Source organism: Pectinophora gossypiella, chromosome 13 (genome assembly GCF_024362695.1).
Source record: "Pectinophora gossypiella chromosome 13, ilPecGoss1.1, whole genome shotgun sequence".
NCBI classification, from domain to species: domain Eukaryota; kingdom Metazoa; phylum Arthropoda; class Insecta; order Lepidoptera; family Gelechiidae; genus Pectinophora; species Pectinophora gossypiella.
The window spans coordinates 15,356,758-15,376,461 of NC_065416.1; the positions used below are offsets into that span (position 1 = coordinate 15,356,758).

Sequence of the window (19,704 nt, forward strand, 5' to 3'; positions counted from 1 at the left end):
CTAAATTTTTGCTGACCAATAATTGGCCACGCTTACGGCATTGTCAGTGGCTTCGTAAAGGTCTTTAATAGTGCAGGTGTTAGGGCACTTAGGACAGCACAAAAGGTGAGCCATAGTTTGTGGTGATACTCCACACTCGCAATCATCGCAACCATCAACCAGATATCCCCACCTACAGAGATTATCCTTGCAGCGGCCAACCTGTGTCCGGAGCCTATTTAAAGACTTCCATGTGGGCCACGCTAGATTACTTCCAGGCGGGAGACTTTCCGATGGTGCGATAAAAGGGGTGGGAGAACACTTCCGCCGCCAAAGATTTAAACGGGCTTGGCTAGGTAACATAAGCTCGTGACTATATCCCAATTGGGGTAGTCCAGTGGCGGATTTACCAGTAGGCTGAGTAGGCTGAAGCCTAGGGCGGCAGATTTTAGGGGGCGGCAAATATGGCCCAATTTTTTTTTGTCTTACAGAAGTAAAATAATAGATATAATATACACAAAGAAACAAGTGACAAGAGTTATAACATTTTAGTAATGCACACTATACTGAACATTCTTACGTCTGTACGGGCTTCAACCGAACATATTTTGCTAACTTTGCGCCGTGTTTTTGGTAGCGCTGTGCACTCGACTATAATTAGTATCGAATTTCAGAGGTCAGTAGGGGCGGCAAAATTTGAATAGCCTACTGGCGGCAAATTTGTAAATCCGCCACTGGGGTAGTCAGAGGTACATTCATCAAGGTGAACTAAGTACCCAAAATCCTCCGAGCCACTGTCCTGTGTTACACAGGCTTGCTTCTCAAACGAGAAGTGCCGGTTCCAACCCTGGTATCGGACTTGCACCAATGAGTTATTAAAAATATTCAGGATCTTGAGTTCATAAAAAACATGTAAAGTTACGACTGCTGAAAACGATGAAAACTGCTTGTTTGTGACAGTGAGGTTAATTAAAACAAAAGAAAATTGTAAGAAATAAAAAACCTTTGTCAATCAATATTACTAACAAAATAATCAAGTTTTCTTTGGAAATCAACATAATCAAAACAAAAGAAGGAGATTCGCCCAATCCCGTCAATCTCGAATGGGATCCCGTCATATTATACTTCCGGATTGATCCCGAAAAATCAGACGGAATCCCGCGATATCGGGATTGCATTTCCCTAGTTGTCACATATTCCAGTCGAAAAGTCTTCTTCTATCGTGTGGGTTGTGAGGTGGAATACCAACCTCATCAACCCTGGTGTCAGGGTTATTATTGAGCCGCCAAAGGCCCCTGACATGGCTCATGTAACGACTACTTGCTTACATCAGTAAGTAGTAACCGGGGCCAACGGCTTAACGTGCCTTCCGAAGCACGGATCATCTTACTTTCGGACAATCAGGTGATCAGCCTGTAATGTCCTAACCAAACTAGGGCTTTTACTACTAGAACTAGTCGAAAGTTACAAAAATATTCTCCAATCAATAACATACTATCTACTTTATCTCGCAGCCTAGGATATCTAGACATAGTTTATCCCAAACCCTAATCTATAATATTTCGATATGATATACACAATCTTGTGCAGTGATAAACGCCCTGCCCTAGGTTAGTGATGCGATGTTAAAATGTCGATAAAAAGATAAGAGTTTTATTATGCAATGTGTATGTTTTGATAAAGAATATTTAATTAGGTAACTTTTACGACAGAACTGATAGTGATGCGAAGAGAGAATCGCGGAAGTTTTCTGCTAAAAAAATGTTTGGTCGGTTTTATCCTTTGTGTACACCTTATCTTTAAATGCTGTCTCATGAAACAAAGACACTTTCTTTCTAGGTAGTTTGCTTTCCAATTGCATAACAATTTGGCGATTTGTTAATGAATAAATCGATAGATAGCCCGATAGGTCGTTTTAAACATTTTCATCGATAAAAATTCGAAATTCGAAAATTAATAGTAGGTACATCACTATCGCTGCATTTCGCTTATCATAAGCCATACGTTTTTAAATGCTGTGTAAATATAGGCATAGCGCAGACATAGGCAAATATGCCTAACTTTATATCTAGACATTTTATTTTTTATTAAATTTATCTAGCCAGTTATCAACCTTGTTATCAGTGTAATAACATTTAATGTTCATATAACTTATAATTATGTTACTATACGGATATAGAAGAATGTCCTTTTATTAGTTTTTAGAGAAACTAGTTTAAGGGGAACGCCGGCCTAATAGAACTAGTATACTTACCAGCGTTGCCAGACTTTTTTTTGCCAAATCGGGATTTTGGAACGTTTTGAGTGAAAAAAGCGGGATTCTTTCGTCGAAAGCGGGACATAGCAAAAAGAAACGTGTATTTTAATTTTTTTTTTTGAATATTTATGTTTCAATTTGAGTTCAGATTACATTTAGGTACGTGACAATTAAATAGATAACAAAAATATCCATAGAAAATGTATTTTAATAAAAATATGATATTTTTCATCAGGTTTACCTTATCGTTAAATAGTTGAATCTTATTCGTCTTCTGAATAAAAAAAAAAAAGAAAAAAAAACGGAAATCAAATTAAAAATTTCCAGTCCACACTTGTCTGTGCCATCCGCCCGCGCTTTCTCAGTACGTTTCACGCACGGTCGAGTTATTCCCAAAAAGCAGGACTGAGCCTGTCCCGCGCGGGACATTAAGTTTTGATTTAAAAATCGGGACGTCCCGCCAAAATCGGGACGTCTGGCAACGCTGACTTACAACTTGTTTATTTCTAATAACTTATTTATTTAGATATCCAACAGCATTAACAATAGTCGTTTTCTTATATAATACATGTACAAAATTTCTTCGCCAATAACAGGATATCATAACATGCAAATTTAAATGAACCGTGTTCGCGTGTGTCTGTGTGTGTGTGTGTGTGTGTGTGAGTGTGTGTGTGTGTGTGTATGTGTGTAACATTTACTTACGTATTTTATATTATATTGTATTGTAATATACCTATACAAAAGACAATGAAATAACAAAATAAATACATACATATTAACATTAATAGCACAATATATCTAAGTAATTATTATATTATATACTTGAGAATTCATAACATAACATGAGAGGGGATCCCGCGAGATCGGGATTGCCTATCCCTAGTTGTCACATATTGCAGTCAAAAAGTCTTCTTCTATCGTGTGGGTTGTGTGATGGATTACCAACCCCATCAACCCTAGTGTCAGGGTTACAATTGAGCCGCGAAAGGCCCAAACATGGTTCATGTAACGACTACTTACTTACATCAGTAAGTAGTAACCGGGACCAACAGCTTAACGTGCCTTCCGAAGCACGGTTCACTTTCAGACAATCAGGTGATCAGCCTGTAATGTCCTAACCAAACTAGGAATCACAAAGTGATTTTTGTGATATGTCCCCACCGGGATGTGAACCCGGATTTTGAGCCCAACGCTCAAACTACTGGACCACGCAGGCTGTCGATGTTACTTTGTAAGCATTTGTAATTATAATAATAAAAAATAGGGTCATAAACCTCATAGCCCAGGACATAAGGAAGAGCTCGTTATCTAATGTTTTTTACATAATATAATAACACTCTTATAACCAAAGGTGTTTAACCTTATAAGAAATGCAAATGAATAGTGTTATTGTTTGTTTTTATTGCTTCGTAGTTTATAGTCATCTTTATTTTTTCACGATATCATTTCTAGAACATTCACACACACATACACACACGCACACACACACACACACACACACACGTGCATACGAAACTTATAGTAATAAATAATAATTAAATTCTTTGTTCAAGTTACACACATTTTGTTAATAACAAAACTTATATAGCTGTACGGTCACGACTATCCACTAATATGTATATGTCGTGGCCAGATCTTGGAATTGATCATTTCATGATGTGCTCGATCATTTCATGAAATGGTCATAACCAATATTATTATAATTAAAACACGTAATAACGGGTTCTTACCGCGTTTAAAGTACGGATATGAGACTCCCGATATTTCGACGCTGTTGCAAGTGCCATGATCACGGGATGACTGATGAGATTGGAGTGGAGTAGGTAGATCCATAATTTTCTACGGGCATACATATCTGTCATTATTGTTATTTGGTTATTACCGACTTCAATAAGGCGGAGGTTCTCAATTCGATCTTATTATAATATATTATTATGGTTATTGGTAATTACCACGTTAAAATCTGAACAACGCCATCTATATTCTTTTTGGGGAACGCAGCCTAGAAAATATCTCACGTTAAAACTGTTACACTCAATACAAAAAAGCTCATACTTACCGTATGCAGCCTAACACGTAAGTGCGAGCGAAGCGTCCGTAGGCTCTCTCTCTTACTCCTTGACTAAAGTAAGACCCAGAGGGGGTGAAGTCGACGCCCTGTACGAATTGGTGCGGGACGGAGTGTTACCGTTCTTTGTTCTATGATAAAAATAATATATTTTTATTTTTGTACCATTAGAAAAAACTTAAAAAAAAAGTTTTATATCATCATCTCCCTACAATTATCAAATCAAATCAAAATCAAATATACTTTATTGCACAGTACTAAATTTCAACAATCAGACATAACACATGAATACAGTACAATTTTTTTATTTTTTTTATTTTTATTTATTTATTATGGACAACTTACAAGCTACACTCTGCACATGCAAAGTTACAGACAATAAAAAAAAGATTAAGAGCTAGCTCAATTACAAGTAGTCACAGCATGCACAATCAAGTGAACAAGAAAAACAAGATATAAACTATATTAAAAAATAAAAAATAGACATAATTTAACAAAAAGCAGCCAGTGCAATATTTTTATATGCATTTAAGGGCATAGTAATGTCAAGATCATGATATCTGGCCAACATATTATACAATCTACACAACCTGGAAATAGTAGCATATTGACCCAAATTCGTTCTAGATGGTGGAGTTACAAAGAAGGAGTAGGCTTTTTTCCTACGAAGTCTCAGCGGAGTACTTATTTTAAATTTTGATAAAAGATGTGGGGAATCAATAGAACCGTTAAATAGTTTGTGCAAGAACACGAGGTCCAGTTGCTTCCTTCTATCAGCTAGAGGCCGCACGACATAATGTTTCAGTCTATCCCGATAGTTTGTAAGCTTCTTAGCCAAGAAGTCACTGTATGATATATGGTACATAAAACGCCTCTGTACACTTTCTATTCTCTTCTTGTATATATCATAATGCGGATTCCAAACAACGCTACAGTATTCTAAAATGGGACGAACTAGCGAGTTAAAAAGTATAATTTTAGTAGAGTGAGATTTAAATTCTTTAGCATTTCTTATCACAAATCCAAGTACTTTAAAAGCCTTCGTAACAATGTTATCTATATGTTTATTAAATTTAAGTTGATTATCAAATAAAACGCCTAGATCTCGAAATTCCTTAACGTGCAGCAAAGCCTCTGAATTAATCATGTATGTGTTGGCTGTAGGAGATTTATTACGCGTAAACTGCATTATAAAGCACTTAGATGTGTTCAAGGTCATATCATTTTCAACACACCAGACCGCTAACCTATCCAAGTCCTGCTGCAATAACTGTGGGTCAATATCAGATTTAATGGGCTTCAAAATTTTAAGATCGTCAGCATAAAGGAAACATTGAGAGTTTACAAAGCACTTAGTTACATCGTTAACAAATATATTAAATAACAAGGGACCTAGATGTGAACCTTGAGGAACTCCCGATATATTAACATAAGCAAAGGACATATAGCCATTAATGACAACCGTTGAACTTCTGTCTTGAAGGTAAGAATGAAGCCAATTTAACATGGAGCCAGAAACACCCAGACTTTTCAATTTATTTATTAGCAATGAGTGGTTAACACGATCAAATGCCTTACTGAAATCCGTGTAAACCACATCAACGGGGATTTTTCGGTCCGTATATTCAATTAATGAATTAGAGAAGGACACAAGGTTACTAGCAGTGGAGCGTGATTTTACAAAGCCATGTTGTTGGTCGACTATAATTTGCTTAAGGAACCACGTCAGGTGGTGTGTGACAAGCTTTTCAAAGACCTTCCCAAAATTAACAAGAATAGATATAGGCCGATAATTTTTAGCCTGGCGTTTGTCACCAGATTTATGCACCGGTACAATTAAGGCGTCCTTCCATTTTTTAGGAAAACTTCCGCAACTAAGAGACCTGTTAAAAATTAAACACAGAGGCCAAGCCAAAACATCGGAGCACACTTTGATAAATACTGACGGTATGCCATCAATGCCAGCACCTTTCCTTTCGTCAATAGAACGTAATGCTTTAAGCACTTCAGACTCAGTAAATGAGAGGGAGCATAAGGATGTTGCAGGTGAAGCTTCACTAGTGGAGGGAGATACATTTATAGGAGTGTTATAGGTGTAAGTATAAGAATTTGCAAAGCAATTGGCAAATAAGTTGCACATATCAGGGCCATTAGTTGCAGTGGTGGAGCCGCTATGCACCTCAGAAGGATATTCACTACAGTTTTTTCTTTTGTTTTTAACAAAGGTAAACAGTGCTTTGGGATTATGTTTAATAGATGACTCAATTCTTTTCAAGTACTCACGGTAACAACTATTTTCCAACTTATCACATCTTTCACGCAGAATATTAAATTCAATTTTGTCCATAGGATTATTGAATTTTTTTACCTTAGAATGTAGTTTAAACTTTTCCTTCAGTAATGCAATGAGTTTAGCAGAGAACCAAGCAGGATATTTTTTGTTACCAATTTTTTTAAGGGGCACGTATTTGTTAATCAAAAAGTTTAGTTTGTCGTAGAATTTATCAATCATATCATCAACAGTATGACAGTCCTGAAAAATATAATCCCAATCAGCCTCTTTCAAACATGATATTATATTTTCATAGTCGGCATTAAAAAAATTTGGTTTGATGACGGTTTTAGGAACAAGAGTGCCGTTTATCGTAAGAGGTAAACAAAATTCAAGCGGTGGATGTGGCGAATCAACTTTGTTTAAAGGATTATGACTAACCATCACATCATTTACTAAAATATTGCAAAGTATGAGATCGAGAATTCTAAAATCTTGATTCAGGATATGGTTATACTGATTTAGATTAGTAAAAGCCAAGAAATCCAATAATAAAGATGTAGTACTACTGTCTTTTTCTAGTGTCTCGGCGACAGTGTAAGGAACAGCGTCAACCCTATTCCATTTGATCATTCCCAGGTTAAAGTCACCAACAATAAGAGTATTAGCACCATGTTCATTAATAGCGTTAGTTGCATTGCTAACAAAATGCTCCAAAACAAGCTTATCAAGTGGGGAGGGCAAGTAGACGGCGCATATATATAGGCAAACATGATTATTAGGCCCACTCAATCTAACCCAGATATCTTCACAGTTACTATTATAACGGTTAATTTCCATAGAATTGAACCTCTTGGAAACAGCTATCAGCACACCACCACCATCCTTTTTTTTAGTAAGACTAGTAGTTTCGCGATCTCTTCTATAAATATTATATCTATGGTCAATTATTTCTGAATCAAAAATACCGCTATGCAACCAGGTTTCTGTAATAATGATTATATCAAAATCTTGTTTAATCAAATTTCTAAGGAAGACACTAGTTTTGGTTCTTAAACCACGTACATTCTGATAGAATATTTTTAAACTTACGAATTTTAACAATTAACGTTATGAGATCATGACTAATACAATTAAATCAAGAGTAAAGAAAAATACTAAAAAACTACTTAAGAGACTTAAGCCTATCGACGTTGCCAATAAGAATTGCTTCAGAGGCCTCATCTTTCCGCACAAATATTCTACCATTACGCACCCAAACGAACTTGTATTCAAGTTCCTTAGTACGTTTCCTGGCAGCAGCGTGAATCTTCTTGTTCTCAATAGAGAGGTGCTCAACAACGTAGATAGGTTGAGGTTTATCCGTAGCAATACCTAGATGGCCAGAGTGCAGCTTCTCCTGACGGTGAGACTTATTATATTTTATGACAGAAGCCAGGATGTCGTCGCGAGCACGAGGGCTAGGGAGCTGTACCAAGATAGATCTAGGTCTATCACTATCAGTTTGTTTTTTAGATATTCTGGTGCAGTGCAAGATATCAGACTCACTAATTTTGTGATTAACAGTCTCCCCCAGTTGTTGAACAATCTTCAGAATATTTTCGGAACGGTGCTCGGGAACGCATTGTATCTCAATGTTACTCGATCGTGCAAGCTGTTCCATCTGGTTAAGACGAACTCCCATGTCACGGACCGAAGAGCGCAGATTCTCATTTTCCTTCTCCAGCGCATGAATAGTTTCAGCCTTTTCCTCCAAACATGTTTTTATTTCTTCATATCGAGTGTTAAAAAATGAGAGCGAATCCTGGAAACCTGACACAAGTTCCTCAAATTTTTTCAGCTGAGCGGATACCATATCGCCAACAATTCCACTAAATTCTTCTCTAATTATTTGACGCAGATTGGCACTAGTAACGACGTCATCGTCCACTTCATCGTCGAGCAAGCGTGTTTTCCTGTCTCGCTGAGTGACATTTATGTCAAATGGAGTAGCAGGAGTTGAGCTGCAAGCCCATTCTTGGGTCTTAGAGGGGGTCTTCTGGCGAGCAGGAGTACAACCAGCGGGAACCTTTTTTGCCAAGCAAATATGGCACCTCCAGTTCTTTTTAATGTCCGCCGACATTAGGCGGAATTTTTTTTCGTTTATGTTAGCACAGATAAGGTCGTATAATTTCTGGCATACTGAGCAGCACAAGGAATCACTGACATGAGTGATAGTGTCCTTGCATACGTTGCACTCCATTTTAAAAATCTATGAATAATCAGCAGCGAACGAAAATGACAGAGAGAAGCAGTATACACTCAACAATAAAGTAAAACTTTCTCCGCAGCGCCTTACAGGGTATACAGCGTTTAACAATTAGAAATAGTTGGTCAGCGATGCAGCGGCTAGTATGCACGAGCCGCACGTAGGTCCGCGGTCGTGTCCAAAACGTTGTAAGCGCCGTGGAGAACGTGTCGCTTACGCGTTACTTGCGGCGAAGCACAACACTTTAAAATAACACTTAGTTTGAGGTTATGTTTTGTTAGCTGTATAATTTAATTAGCCAGATAAATCAAAAATTACTGTATAAATCACTGTAAAAATCACTACACAGCCTTTATAACACTAATACTAGCTGTTAACACAATTTTTGGCAACGATTTCAAGAATTAAACCAGTTAAATTATTTATAAAATGAGGAGCGTTTAAGACGGGGTCTTGTTTTTTAGGCAACCATAGTAGTGATTTGGGCGGCCTTATTGCTCTAGAGCAATATCTTCCAGGCAACCACCAAAAGGAAACAAACATTTACAAACAACGATCTTGTTTTTTTTACAAGATCCGCTTACCTAACCTAAAGATTTGACAGGTCCGGTTTTTTACAGACGCAACTGCCAGTCTTACCTTCCAACCCGCGAAGGGAAAACCAGCCCAATAAAGGTTAGGCCACATACCTCCGAAAATTGCATAAACATAAACCTTTATATACGACAATGAAATGCTGGTAAACTTTAGCATAATTAAGATTAATGTATCCAGCCATACATCTCAATTTAGAACCTTATAACGACGTATCTAAAACCAGTTTTACTACATGTGGGTTGTATCTAACGAGGGGCGGGACGTAGGCCTGATCCACCTAAACCTTCGTAACTTAAAGTGCGAATATCTACATGTATAATATATAATCTATATGTATAACTATGAAACTTTAGGAGTAACGTGTGCCCGGATTTTGTCGGAAAAGGCACCGCCCATAAATACAATACATACAGACATACTTACATAAACTCACGCCTATTTCCCACCGGGATAAGCAGAGACTATAGAATTCCATTTGCTTCGATCCTGACACACTTCTCTTGTTTCTTCCACATTCATCAATCGCTTCATACACGGACGCTGGTACAGAATAGATCGTATTAAATACTTACAAAAAGCAACCAACCTACTAACATGAAATGTATAAATAAAATAGATATATGTAAATAAATACATACATATATATTAATATGTAATAATATTAATATGTAAATATAAACTGAAATCTCTTTGTAAATAGTACAAATACATTTACCCGTAGTGGGTTCGAAACGTGTAACCACTGATGTGTCGACCCCGGGAGTATTTCCGTTGTACGGTCACGAGCATTAATATGTATACACTTTGGTACCATATCACATTAACTTTCTTGACAAATTGAACTGTAAGTCTCACTAAATGTCAAATATGTTAGTGCGACAGAGTCCTAAAGTGGGTACATTATATTGCTCATGACTGTACAAACTCTTTAATAGTAAAGAAGCCGCTTTTCTTTTTCAAATTGTTCTTTCTTGTATGTATCTATGTGTTTTTGTAGAGAAAATAAAGATTTTACTTACTTCTTGTACTCTGGTCTTACGAGTTAAGACCAGAGAGGGTGGTCTGTCTTAAGATTAGGTAATGAAACTACCAAAGTGGTACGCACAAGGCCACAAGTTATCAACTTGTAACTTTAAGCGAAATCCTAAGATGAATATTTTTGATTTGGTTTTAGAGTTTGCCTCTGTGGTACCTTCTAACGAGCTGAGTTACGATCTAGAGATCCGAGTTCGATTCCCGCTGTTGTAACCACTTTGTGAGACTGTCCTTTGTTTGGTTAGAACATTCTGAACCACCTAATCATCTGGAAAATCAAGATGATTCCATGCTGTATCATGTTAAGCTTTTCGTCCCAGGCTTCCAGCCCAAACACCTGAACCAACCCGCATTGGGGCAGCATCGTGGAGTACGCTCTATACCCCCTTTGGTTGATTGAGGGGAGGCCTGTGCCCAGCAGTGGGACGTTTATGAGCACAATCTGTATTGGGCTGGATTTCCTTCACGGGTTGGAGGGTCAGACAGACAGTCGCTTCTATAAAAAACTGGGTATGTCAAATCGTCAGGTTAGGTAAGCGGACCCTGTGAAAAACGCGATAATGCTAGGGACATAATGATTTATTTATTAAATATACACAACAGGTTACAGACATATGGGTTAAGATTAGGTGATGCGGTTTAGGTGCAGACTATAACCCAAAAAAAATATAATGCTATAATAACCATATTAAAATAAGGAAGTATATCGAGATTTGACTTACGCGCAAAGGGGCGTTCCATAAACTTAATCTTACATATATAATAGTGCGTATAAGCACAACTAAACAAAGCCTTTAGAGGAAAACCCATTCCTGGATCACACATATTTTACATATTACACGAGAAACGCGCCTATTGGCCCTTTCACTTTCCATATCAAGCCTACATAGTTCGAATTCCAAACGCTGGGTTGTGATTGGTCGCTCAACTCTGACCTTTGCTCTGATTGGTCGCGCCCCACATACCTGCACTGTTTACGGAAATAATGTATTTGTTACGTACTTCCGGGCGTGAATGTAAACAAGTGAGCTTAGATACGAGAGTGGAGAGGCAGGGATGGACTCAGGGGTTGAAAAGGGCCCCATGGGACTTAAAATGGAGACATAAATTCCTTTCCTTTATTCCTTTGCTTCTATGCTGTTCTGGGAGCATATAAAAAACATAGAACACGTTCAGCTGCTTCTCTTCCCGGGCATGTCGTAAAAACCGACAGAGGGATTGTGTCCTCTAACATGATGGACTAATGTTATGGGCGATAGGCTGATCCCTTATCACCATAAGGTTCATCATATCCATCTTTGGACTTCGTATCAACAGTGGCTGCAAGTTGTCTTTGATTACTTGTGGCTCTGCCCACCCCATTAGGGATTACGGGCGTGAGTTTATGTATGTATGTATGTAAATTCCTTTAGGAAATTTGATTATTTTAGACAACAAAAACAAGACACGTATAAATTAGGGATGTCCTTAGTGTTAGATAGAAAAGAATCGATCGACCTTATATCGACTGATATACATTATGCTAATAAACGTCACAACACTAGCTTACGTTCTTTGACGGATCTAATTCTTACCACACATTGAGACGATTGTAAAATGTTATTTTATGGAAATATAATCAATAATTGTAATGACATAAATATATAAACAGCCCATAAACGTCCCACTGCTAGGCACAGGCCTCCCCTCATCAACCGGAGGGGGTATAGAGCATACTCCACCACGCTGCTCCACTGCGAGTTAGTGGAGGTGTTTTAACGGCTAATAGCCGGGACCAACGGCTTAACGTGCCCTCCGAAGCACGGAATCATCTTATTTTTTCTGACAATTAGGTGATTCAATCCTGTAAAGTGCTTACCAAACAAAGTACAGTCTCACAAAGTGATTTCGACTACGTCCACATCAGGAATTGAACCCGGAACCTCTGGACCGTAAAGAGAACGCTCAACCACTGGTCCACGGAGACCGTATATGTTTAATATTAGAAAATACTTATCAAGATCTACTCTGAATCGGCGTGTATGAAACGATTGGTGAATGTGGAGGAAGTAGAATTGTGTCAGGATCGAAGCAAACGGAAATCCTTATAAGGATTTACAATATCTTACCCCGGTGGGAAATAGGCGTGAGTTTATGTATCTGTGGTTGTACGAAATAAATCTAAATCCGGCCCTTAAACCTCCCTTATCAACAGAAGGCAAAAACAAAACCAATTCGGGCGCAAAACAAACAGAACAAAATTTTAATTTGGTAACATGCCCGTGGGAAGAGGCCTGAATACATACATACATAAACTCACGCCTATTTCCCATCAGGGTAAGAGTAAGGAATTCCATTAGCTTCGATCCTGACACACTTCTCTTGCTTCCTCCACATTCATCAATCGCTTCATACACGCACGCCGGTTCAGAGTAGATCGTACTAAACCTTTTCTAAGGACATCTCCATTTGGTCAATGTAAGTCCTTCTAAGTCTTCCTCTGCCAGCCCTACCATCAACTTTTGCTTTATATACCGTTTTTGCAATTCTATTATCCTGAATACATAACTGTTTAAATACTACCTTATTTAGGTACACATACATACACACAATCTCCCTAAAGACATCTACTACTACTATCACCAGCCCATTAACGTCCCCACTGCTGGGGCACGGGCCTTCCCTATGGATGGATAGGGAGATCTGGCCTTAAACCACCACGCGGGCCCAGTGCGGATTGGTGGTTATTAACGACTGCTAATGCAGCCGGGACCAACGGCTTAACGTGCCTTCCGAAGCACGGAGGAGCTCGAGATGAAAACTTTTTTTTTGTGGTCACCCATCCTATGACCGGCCTTTGCCAAAGCTGCTTAACTTCAACGATCGCAGCCCGAGCGCGTTTACCGCTGCGCCACCGAGCTCCTCAAAAAGACATATATAACCTTAAATTTTGCAATTCACGATACTGGGAATGTTTCATATACCTAATAATGAGGAAATGTCCAGGCTACGTTCACCAAAAACAACATAGATGGCGTTGTGCAGCTTTAACGTGGTAATTACCTATTTTCTTATCACTCGGGTAAAAAAATATTTCAAAATACAATGTTGCAAAAGCATATATATATAAAAATAATTGTTGCTTGATATTTGGTTCACATTATGTACCTATAGAAGAAATTATGTTGCTACCTATATGTTAGTATCTTTTATTGATAAATACATATATTTTTTTTAATACATTTAAACACATTTTAATGTACACTTTGTTCGAATCTTCATAATTTTGTAATTTTATGAAATAACACTTATTACAAATATAGACTTAACAATTAAATATTCTTAAAAACAAAGTACACGCAAGTAACTATAACTACCTATATTGCTTCTCTTTATTTTGATCAGAATAATAATGGGTGGAAGATGTAATTGTGCCTGGGTAATTGTGATGGGTGTAGGTATTAAAAAGGGTCATTAATTATACCCAAAAACAAAGATAAATTCAAATTCAAATTCAAAAATATCTTTATTCAGTAGGTAACATAGTTACACTTTGAATGGTCAATTTTTACATAACGAACGTCTCATCTACCTAAAACTACTGCAGCTTCTCACAACCCGTATAGCCGGGGAAAAGAAGCTGCAAGAAAAACCTCGGCACCGGGCCCTAGACGTTCTTTAAAAAAATAAAAATAAACATAAAATATTGGTATACAATTGAGTAATTTAGCTGCCTAATATCAGTTCTCAGACAGTTAATCCCATGCATTCATATCTTCTAAATAATCACTAACTTTATAATAACCTTTTTTGTAAAGTTTTTGTTTAACTACTGTCTTAAAACAAAAGGTGCATATGTCTGTTATCTATGAAATTAGAAGGTTAAACGAAGAAAACTCTGTACAGCGCCATCTATATTGATTTTGAGAAACGTAGCCTGGAAAGTGTCTGATTGTGTTAAAATACTTGTGAAAATTCTTGAAAAGGAACGCCGCGTCGACGAAGATTTTATTAAAAATTCACTTGTTTTTACTTTTATACCGGATTGGAAGCAGAGGTGGCCAACATTATCTATTTATGAACCAGGAAAATCGGCCTTAGTGAACCAGTGGTTGAGCGTTGGGCTCACGAACCGGAGGTCCCGAGTTCGGATCTCGGTAGACACATACCAGAAATACCACTTTGTGATCCTTAGTTTGGTTAAGACATTACATTTAATCCGTGCTTCGGAGCCTTCAGAGGTCACATTAAGCTCCTAATTACTTAAGTAAGATAGGCGTTACATGAGCCATTTCAGGGGCCCTTGGCGGCTCAATAGTAACCCTGACACCACGGTTGAAGAGATTGGTCATTGACCTGACAACCCACACGACAGAAAAACACGACTAATATTTTATTCCTTCTCTAATTGATTTATTTTTCTCTTTTCAGGTTATACACGAAAAATCGTTGAACGAATCGTTGAAATTGCCAAGGTAAGGAAAACCAAAACACACACATAACACACTCTCTCTCTCACACACACACACACACCAACATAAAGCTCGGCCGATGCGTGGGTAGTCAGTTCGTCTTGCAATGGAATGTACCTCTGACTAACCCAATGGGAAACATCTCCGTGAGCAAGTTTGTCCACGTGGATTTCGGTCTTTTCCATCTCCTTAGGAGACGAATGCCAGGATAAAAACTAACCTATGTTCTTCCGTACGTCTCAAAACTCTCAAACTATCTCCATTCAAAATTTTATCTAAGTAAAAAGCTTACAGACAGATAAAATTGCTTTCTCATTTGTATTATTACTAACATGGTTGGCTCGACCATTATAGACGGCGATGCGGCTCACCACCTATCACGTTGCTCTTAACAGAAAGCTCGGTAAGGCGTGGATACCTACTTCATCTTGCGACGGATGCACCTCTCTACCCCATAAGGATATAGTCGTGAGCTTATGTTTACATAACACCAACTCCCACTTTCAATAAAAGCATACCCCGGACACCTCATTTTACACAGACACTACAGATTGACGTCATCGTACACGCGCATCTGTGTGTGACGTCTGACGCCTATACTATTGAAGACTAAAGTAAGACCGAAGGGGGTGAGGTAAACCTAGTTCAACCGCTGGTGGGGAGCGGGGAGTTGCTGTTCTATACGTATTATTAGATATTCCTTATTCGATGCCGAAAGTACAAGCTAAACTCGGCAAAAAATGCAGCTATTTTTCGTTTTAGTATCTAGATAAACACATTCACAAACATAAGTATATCTACCCTGATATACTCACACAGGCAGGCGTTATCATTGCGTCTAAAAATTAGACTTATCTAGCTTACGTGGGGCTATCTGGTGACCCACTTGCTATCAGCGAATATTTAGTAAACTGCAGGCAAAAAAGATATATTTAATACGAAAATTCCATGGCAGGATTTCGCATGCTGGTGGCACTGTCTACGGCTGTATGGATGCAGGCGTGAGATTATGTGTAGGTACGGTCACGAGTACTAATATGTATACACTTTGAAACCTTGTCAAATTAACTTTTTTGACAAATTAAACCGTAAGTCTCATTAAATGTCAAATATGATAGTAGGTTAGGGTTCTAAAGTGGGTACATGATATTGCTCATGGCTGTACGCGCCATTAAGGGCCCCCACACATAAACACGATACGACGTCGCGTCGTGGAAATCTACGACATCGTGACTTTAGAAACTCACGATGCAATCCTGGGCAGTTGTTATTAGAAATTCAAAGATGGCGGATGATGAAATGGATGGATCCAGTATCTTCTGAGTATCTGTTTTTTCTTTCTTCGTCTTCTTATTAACATTAAAAGCAGAATGCGTCTAGTGCGTTCCATTTTTCGGAATGAACTAACATCACTCCAACTGTATCGATGGCATCGTGCCGTGCGTGGCACGTTACGATGTCGTGTTATTTTACGATGCACATCGTATCGTGTTTATGTGTGGGAGCCCTAAGGCTGTAGTCTCCACAAAACTGAGTCGTTGCGAGTTTTTGGTGACAATTATTTTTCTTTTTTAAGCAATGTTACGATATTTCATTGCCTATCGTTTATTGCATATAAATAATAATTATACTGTTCAAAACATATTCCATTAGGACAAGAAGTAATTTTACCTACCTACATACGATTCCAGAAGTTTACTTTTGCTTGTTCCTTTACTGAATATTTGCAATAGTAAAGTAGAGCAACTTCAGGTATAATGACGTCAGCGGGGGTGCCCCCCGAGAGAGGTGAAAATATTCAAATTCCGAATTCTGCGTGCCACTCTTTTTTCCCGCGTAAATTACTACAACAATAAAAATAAAAAAATAAATAAAAACATAAAATTCCTTTCTTTTATTCATAAATAATAATAATAAAAAACAGAATGTAAATCCCAGAATCAAAATGTAGAATGTAAAAATATTAAAATAAAATATATTCAATTTGTAGTAGCCGTCTCCGGAATCCCTCATAGCGTGATCGGAAAATGCGTGATTTATATGTAGTGTCACAGGGTCGAATCCCAGCTTAGGCTCTATGCCACTGAATTCAACTTAAGCTAGATTAGTTATTTAATCGTATGATATATACGAAGTACAAAAAGGAAAGGAAATTACATTTTAAGGTCTCAAGTCTCAACTACATCCAAAAACGATTAAGATGACTAAAGACTAGGCTGTATGTGCTAAGTTCCCTTAGCACAGCATACCTATAAAAAAAAAGTCTCAACTACACAGATGTTGTTAAGATGTTAAACGCAGTTAATTTGCACAAAATATTATAAGAATTCGCCCAACAATTGTTTGAATTGAATGACCTTGTAAATTAGTAGACATTTAGAATAAAACTGTGTAAATATATTTGATGTGAATGTATAAGTCATGTTAATGTTAAATTGCCGGGTGAAGTTCGCGAGTGTTACCTGTGGGGACATCTACTAATGCTGTGGGGTGTTCAGCTGGCACTCTAGTTATATTTATAGATACATAGACATAAACAGCCTATAAACATCACACTGTTGGGTACAGGCCTCCTCCTCGAGCAACCGGAAGGGTATGAAGCATTCTCCACCACGCTACTCCACTGCGGGTTGGTATAAGTGTTTACGGCTAATAGCCGGAACCAGCGGGTTAACCTGTTCTTCGAAGCACGTAATCATCTACAGGGAATCGGAAAATACAAGCCCGCAACGTCTTACAAAGTGATTTCGCAATCTCTCGGGAATCGAACTCGGACCTACATCGTGAACCCCACGCTCTAACCACTAGACTACAGAAGCTGTATATTTATAATTCATCTAAAGTAAGTATTGCTACATGAAAAAGGGCAGTTTTGATTGAATAAATATGATTGTTTACTCAAATCAAAAGAAAAGCTAAAAGGAGAGAAAGCTAAAAAAAGAAGAAGAAAAGCAAAAAAAGGAAAAGAGGAGGAGGACCAAGAAGAGCTTACATGGAACAGATTAAAGAAAAGGTTAACGTCGTGTCTTATAGGGAAGTCAAGGAATTGGCCTTTGATAGACTGGAATGGAAAATGATACACCGACAAGAGCGTGGCTCTTAAATTGATGATGATGTTTACTCAAATGGTATGGGGAACTGTCAAAATTTAAGAACAGTAGCGACACCTGATGAGAGAAATAGGCAGTTTTCATCCTTTATAATTATGGTTATCGACAGTGACAGTGATAAAAATATATTATATAGGATTGACATTTCATCGTGTTATACACAACATCGCTATGTACAAAACTTATCGCGTTACACCAAAAAAAAAACTTCAATTTATTCAAATAATGCTGTCAAAATTATTGTTTAATATATCATTTGCGAGTAACAACGCTAGAACGAAACCTAACTACATAGTGATAAGTTATCAAATAGCCTAGGTCTCGATAAAATGCTAAATTTACGAAAAAAAAACGCGATAACGCTGGGCTATCGCAATGTCACCGTGTTCACTTGTCTAATTCAATGCGTGTGTGTGCCGCTTGTTACGCTCGGCCATAAGAATTTACTGCGATAAACTTATTAATAAATCTTCTTCTGCCTTGCGCTATCCCACTTTAGGCGAGGTCGGCTCTCCTAATTTTGCGGCGCCATGACATTCTGTCTAAGGTTGACGGGTCGGGTAAATTTTAATTTTTCAGTAATCTGGACATGCTGGTCCACCAAGTATAAGGAGGGTGTCCTCTGCCTCTTTTGTTCTCGGGCAGGCAAAGAGCTGTGTGGACTACATACTGCTGGTCTCTCCGCATCACGTGGCCATACCACCTCAAACGACTTTCTTTCAGCTTATAGGGTATAGGGGCTACTTTGAAGCTTTCGCGATCGTACTCGTTTCTAATTTTGTCTTGCCTAGTCACCCCTCCCGACCATCGAAGCATTTTCATCTCAATCGTATGGCGATGGCCATAAAAAAGATACACACAGACAACACAATTATATTACCTACACACAGACACATAGACGCACAGCCTCTAAATAGGGCAATCTGGCTTCACTACATAGTATAAAACAAAGTCCCTTTTTCTGTCCCTATATCCCTACATAACATAAACAGCCTATATACGTCCCACTGCTGGACACAGGCCTCCCCTCAATCAACCGGAGGGTGTATGAATCATACTCCACCACGCTGCTCCACTGCGGGTTGGTGGAGGTGCTTTTACGGCTAATAGCCGGGACCAACGGCTTAACGTGCCCTCCGAAGCACGGAATCATCTTACTTTTTCGGACAATCAGGTGATTCAAAAAAAAGGCAAATCTAGAATACTTAAGTAAAGAATAGTGGATCTCTGACCTAAGGTGTAGTTTTCTATGTTAACAGATAAAAATAATTCACTGATATTTTTATAAGCGATAAATATATTAATCGAGACATGCGCGCGCGCCGTGGTCCATGATAATGCAACTCCTAATGCTCTAATCGTTACTTCTAAGGTGTTATCACATTAATTCCGATAACAATGACAAATATAAAAAAATGCATACCAAATATTTGTTAAGACTTCATTGATAGCTTTGTTTTTGAGTTCCGTGAATAGTTTTAAAAAAATAATCTGGAATTCTGGAAAAGTAGTTAATGCCATTTGCGCCAAATCTACAATAGGTCACGTCAAAAAAAGAAAAAGATAATAGTCACGGAATAGAAGGTTGGAAGGGCCAACAGAGCGATAGTTCATACTTCAACTTTGCACTCCACTCGTCCGCAAACTTTTCGACGCACGGAGCTCCGCGATAGTAGGTATATTA

At 38.1% G+C, this 19,704-nt stretch overlaps 1 protein-coding gene across 4 annotated transcripts in view; it reads left to right on the top strand.

The window, feature by feature from the left end:
* Positions 1–19,704, top strand: part of LOC126372161 (broad-complex core protein isoforms 1/2/3/4/5) — a 167,783-nt gene that overhangs the window by 120,923 nt on the left and 27,156 nt on the right. For all 4 annotated transcript variants that reach the window (XR_007567119.1, XM_050017802.1, XM_050017800.1 and 1 more), the window contains one exon: positions 14,870–14,913. The gene's annotated coding sequence lies outside the window, so the exon portion shown is untranslated. The remainder of the gene's footprint in view (positions 1–14,869; positions 14,914–19,704) is intronic.